This window comes from Aulonocara sp. 'chitande type north' Nkhata Bay, linkage group LG18, assembly GCF_057382095.1.
Source record: "Aulonocara sp. 'chitande type north' Nkhata Bay isolate Kocher_YH1m ecotype deep benthic linkage group LG18, A_spYH_male_GT1.1, whole genome shotgun sequence".
In the NCBI taxonomy this organism is placed as follows: Eukaryota; Metazoa; Chordata; class Actinopteri; order Cichliformes; family Cichlidae; genus Aulonocara; species Aulonocara sp. 'chitande type north' Nkhata Bay.
The window spans coordinates 34,448,835-34,454,918 of NC_141361.1; positions in this window are offsets into that span (position 1 = coordinate 34,448,835).

Sequence of the window (6,084 nt, forward strand, 5' to 3'; positions counted from 1 at the left end):
GGAGGGTTTTTTTAAAACATTTTATCAATTATACCCCCGGTTGTTTTAGATCTAGTTCAGTAATCTTTCCACATAAAATTTCAAGGAATTTAAAAATAGTGTTTTATATGGATGGTTTACGTATTACTTTAAAGTGGCAAATTGGAATAAAATAAGCTTCAAATAGTAATGGAATAAAGCTCTGATCCTTCTTACTTATCCTTATTTTATTTGGGGGTTTTTCCTCATTCATGATAAGCTTCTTTAAGTTAACACCCTGGGCTGATATCACATGAAAAGCATTTCGTGAAAGAAAAGGTTGTACAAATGTATGCCTAAAACCTACTTTTACTGTAAGTAACATCAGACTAAAATAGATAAAAATAGAAAATGACAGCAGGGTCAATATCAAATCAGCATGGGCCTTCTGTTTGACGGTCTCAGATTTGCAAAAAAAAAAAGTTTTCTAAAGCTTCAAATATCAACTTTTCAAGAAATGATTTTCAACCCACTTAAATTTTTTTGGCAAATGGAACAAATATCAGAGGATTCGAGATGGTACTGATAACTCAGAAATTGTTTTTTGTAAAAAATGTGCATATTTTTCATTTTCAACATCTGGATCACCATTTCAAATCATCATGTTTTTAGAATGTTTTCTAAACTAGCTTGATTCTTGAACATGCATGATTGCTTTGGAATTTTAGCTTCATATATCAAATACTTTGATTTTTTTTTTCCCAACAAAGATCCATCCACCTATTTTCAGGCACTTTGCAGATTGTCCAATCTGAATATAACATTCTGGAGTGTCCACATGGTACATAAAAAAAGATACAAGGTGCTAACCCTAAAACACGCATCCTAACCCTTATGGCACCACTGATTAAAAAATTTATTTATTAATTAAAAAAGCCTCTGCACATTTATACCTCCATACATCTGATAACACATAAAGTTATCTCTAAGATAGGGCATCACTACTCTTTGGTGGGTGCTTCCTGACCTGACCTGCTGGTGCCATTACAGAGACATTGCAAGTCCACATGTAATATGATGTATGCTCACCTCTTATAACAACTTTATGATTACAGAAACCAGAACTCTACATTGAACCTCAAACATGCCCAAAGATGAAAGTTCTTTATATGTCTAACAGTATGTTGACGCTTGTGTCAATCCTGTGTGTTCTATGCTGATATGAGGTGATGTGTGGCAGTGTGTATAGGTGGGGGTGCATATCTCTGTCTGTGTGCTCGTGCCTATATGAGGTTATATTTGTGTTTAGGTGTGTATGTGTGTGTTTGTTTATCTAGAATAAAAGGTAAAGAACAATAACCCCAACAGTTCCCCCTTGTTTGTGTTTTTCACTATTTTGTCTTAGTCCTTTCACCTTACTCTGCAACTATTAATCCTAAATTCCTCAACTACATATGCGATGACCTAAAATATGCCCATGCAAAAGTACACAGATACCTTGAATTAATATCAAATAAGTACAAAATAAAGATTACATGATAACAACCTCCAGGCTAATTAGCTCTATTTATGCTACCTGTGGTGGATTAACTACATTAATCTAAATGACTCTAAATTAATACCCCCAAGGGATAACCAGAACTCAGTATTATGCTTCACTTTTAATGAACTCTCTCTAGCATGTGAATTATGTTTAACTATCAGAACATCTGTCATACTGCCCGCATCTATCAAATACCATGCATTTTGTTTGTATATCTATAAGGGTTTTCAGGGCTTCCTAGCAAATCCCCTGGTCTCATGCACTGTTCTGACGAGATTTTGAACAAAGGTCATGTTTGTGACCGCAGTAACTGGCTTTGGTATGATCGCCCTTAAGATGGGCAACAACTCAAAATAAATTGAGTTGATACTGCTGCGATCGTCACCAAAACCCCGGAGCTGATTTACACCATGGCAGCAGTGATCCCTGAGATGCTTGGCTACAAGATGAGCAGCCACAAGGAGCAGTACCCTCCATGAAAAAGGAGACTAGAGGCCAAGAATTGGGCAGCACTAAGGGGAAGTGAAGAAAGGAGGAGGGGCGTATCCGCATTCTAGATAGCATCTAGGATGTGGGGTGGCTCATTTCTGGACCATTTAATTTCAACATTTCTTGATATCCATATATTGCAGCTTGCTGGCTACTGATGGGAATGTTTTGCAGCGAGCTGAGTGATGGTCAGTCTCCTTCTCAACTATCAGAATTGACTATGTTACTTTAGGTCACCGACAGGCAAACAGGTGACCAGGCCTGGGTTTGAGTGTACCACAGTGTTAGCATTTCCTGTTTTATCATTCCCCTTCAATTCCCTGAGCAGAGAATATTTTTGCCGTTTTTGACAATGAGCCACAGGGTGCCCCACCTGATCCTTGGGACCTTGCAGCTGAGAATAGGTGAGTCTTCAACCTGGATTTAAATAAACTGAGTGTTTCAGCTGATCTGAGGCTTTCTGGGAGTTTGTTCCAGATATAAGGAGCATAAAAGCTGAATGCAGCTTGACCGTGTCTGGTTCTGACTCTGGGAACTGATAAAAGACCGGATCCAGATGACCTGAGGGATCTGGATGGTTCATACTGGGTCAGGAGGTCATTGATGTATTTTGGTCCTAAACCATTCAGAGCTTTATAGGCCAGCATCAGAACTTTAAAGTCTATCCTCTGACGGACAGGCAGCCAGTGTAAGGACCTCAGAGCTGGACTGATGTGGTCCACTTTTTTGGTCTTAGTGAGGACTCGAGCAGCAGAGTTCTGAATGAGCTGTAGTTGTCTGACTGATTTTTTAGGTAGACCTGTAAAGATGCTGTTACAGTAATCAAGCCTACTAAAGATGAATGCATGGACTAGTTTTTCCAGGTCCTGTTGAGACATCAGATCTTTTATCCTTGATATATTCTTGAGGTGATAGTAAGCTGACTTTGTTATTGTCTTAATGTGTTTTTCTAAGTTTAGGTCTGCATCCATCACTACACCCAAATTTCTCGCCTGGTTTGTGGTTTTTAGATGTATAGATTGAAGTTCTCTGGTGACCTGTAATCGTTTTTCTTTGGCGCCAAAGACTATTACCTCAGTTTTGTTTTTGTTTAGCTGGAGAAAATTGTGGCACAACCAGTCATTGATTTCCTCAATGCATTTACCAAGAGCCTGTACAGGGCCTCGGTCTCCTGGTGACATTGTGATATATATTTGTGTGTCATCTGCATAGCTGTGATAGTTTATTTTGTTGTTGTTTATAATCTGTGCCAGTGGGAGCATGTAGATGTTAAACAGAAGGGGTCCCAAGATGGAACCTTGGGGAACTCCACATGTGATACTTGTCTGCTCAGATGTGAAGTTACCTATTGATACAAAGTATTTCCTGTTTTCTACGTATGTTTTGAACCAGTTTAGTACAGTTCCTGAAAGACCTGTCCAGTTCTCCAGTCGTTTGAGTAATATGTTGTGGTCAACTGTATCAAATGCTGCACTGAGATCCAGTAAAACTAGGACTGACATTTTTCCACTGTCTGTATTCAGACATATGTCATTAAACACTTTGGTCAGAGCGGTTTCAGTGCTGTGGTTCTGTCTAAAACCTGACTGGAAGGCATCGTAGCAATTATTCTGTTTTAAGAAGTAACTGAGCTGTTGGGAAACTGCTTTTTCAATGATCTTACTTAAAAACGGGAGATTTGAGATCGGCCTGTAGTTGTTCATTTGTGTCTTGTCAAGATTGTCCTTTTTCAGTATAGGTTTGATTACAGCAGTTTTTAGTGATTCTGGAAACACACCTGATAATAAAGAAAAGTTGACGATCTGTAACAGGTCTGACTCTAAAGTCTTTGAGACCTTTTTGAAAAAACTTGTTGGCAGGACATCTAAACAGCAGGAGGAGGAGTTCAGTTGACCTAAGATGTCCTCCAGGTCTTTGCTGTTAATAGGTTGAAACTGTTTCATGGTGTTTAAACAGTTTTTTGGTGGACACAGTACATATCCTGGATCTGCTGTTGATGTACCAATTGCTTGTCTAATTTTTTGGATTTTTTTCAGTGAAGAATTTGGCAAAGTCATTGCAGGCCATGGTCGAATGAAGTTCAGCTGCCACTGACACAGGAGGGTTTGTTAGCCTGTCAACTGTAGAAAATAAGACCCGAGCATTATGGCTGTTTTTAGTGATGATGTCAGAGAAGTAGGACCTCCTTGCATTCCTCAGTTGTAAATTATAATTGTGAAGTTTCTCTTTATAAATGTCATAATGAACCTGGAGGTTTGTTTTTCTCCATCTGCGCTCAGCTTTCCTACACTCTCTTTTTTCATTTTTCACCAGTGTGGAGTTTCTCCATGGAGACTTTTTCCTTCCAGAGATAACCTTCACCTTAATGGGAGCAATAGTGTCCATTACATTTAACATGTTAGCATTGAAGCTATTGACGAGCTCATTGACTGACCCTCTGGGCAGGTCAGGTGTTAATGGGAAGACCTGGTTAAAAATTGCACTATTGTGTTCAGTTATACACCGTTTTGTGATCACTGTTGCAGCACATAAGATCAACAGAACACAGTGTGCTTTGAGGTAGGAGCCAAAAAGGGTGTAGTTTGTGGGTGTGATCACCCGTGTGTACACCTGTGAGCATGGACGCGCTTGTTTTTAAAAGGTAAAATAAATAAATAAATAAATAAATAAAAGGTTCCTTCATGTAATGATCTGATAGAGGGTGTGGGGGGGCCACAGCCCCGTCCTCCAGGGCATGAAGCAGGTATGGAGGAGATCAAAACTCCAGACATCCAGAGGCCCCCAGAACACAAGAGACCAAGGAAGACCAACAGAGGGGCAGCCGCGCCACTGTCCCAGAAAGAGCTGAGGAGAGTCCCAGATGAGGGCTCACTCAGCAGCCGCGGAGCAGAAGCCAGGGGGAGTTGCAGTGACGCGCCCGTGAGCTCCGCCGGCAGCCAGCTGTGCCTGAGTGACCGAGCCCCAGGCCGAGAGGCCGGGGTCACCCCACCTCCGAAGTGGCCCGAGCGAGCCCCAGGCTCCAGGCCCCAACAAGCAGCCACCAAGGAGTGAGCCGGTGTGTACCTGGACGCCCATCCCCGGACACAAAGAACCACCAACGCACCGATGTCTGAGGGAGTCCGCCACTGGCAGGGGGAGTGGTGGTGGTGGGAGATAGGCCTCCAAACCTTGGAGGGCCTGAGATGTCCCCAGAGAGGTGGCGTCTGATACCCAACCTGACATATAGACACAGACATACAGGCACACACAGATACAAACATCCATTCCCACCCTCATGCTCTCATATGCACTTACTCCACACTCAACCAACGTGGAGACAGACATGAAGAGACGCTGTACACACGATCACACTCCCCAAGCGTACTCTACGAACCGGGTCTAGGTACCCTTGCCCCTGGAGGGGGGAACTGCACCCAGACCCAGGTGGTGTTACCCTTTTCCCTGCGGTGGGGGGAGGCAGACCGCCCCGACTCCGCAGCAGCAGGGAGGCCCCACACTCCAGACCGCAGTCGGACAGCCAACTCCTCCTCCTAGTGAGAGAAGACTCCAAACCTCCCTCCACCCGCTCATATGTAGTGTTGATGCATGTGTGTTCTAAGGTGCATTTAAACCCAGGAGGGCATGGAGCTACCTGCCAGAGAGCAGCAGGTAAGCGCATGGTCCCTCCTGCTAGCCCTCAATGTCTACATGTATTTAAAATTGAGAGGTGGGCAACGACGCCAGGGGTGGGGTGTACACCCTGATGGTACTTTGGACTCCGTGCATCGTGCCCACCCCCAAGATCCTATATGTATGTGTAATGAGAGTGTGAGTAATGTGAATGTCTAAGTTGTGGGATAAAATTGAGGCAGGGGCAGCCAGAAGGGGACAGAGGGGGGGTAGCCTCCTCTGCACCCTGGTGACACACCCCTACTCCAAGGCCCTGCATGTGTGGGTGGTTGTGGTGGAGCGGGAAGAGGGAGGCAGCTGGAGATAGGGAGGGAAGGAAGGGAGGGGCAAGTGACCCTTCCCTGGGGCCAGCTCCCCCGCTGACCCCAGTAGGCACCCCCATACTCCGCGACCCGCCAGGGAAAGGGGGCCCAGGCCCATCCAGA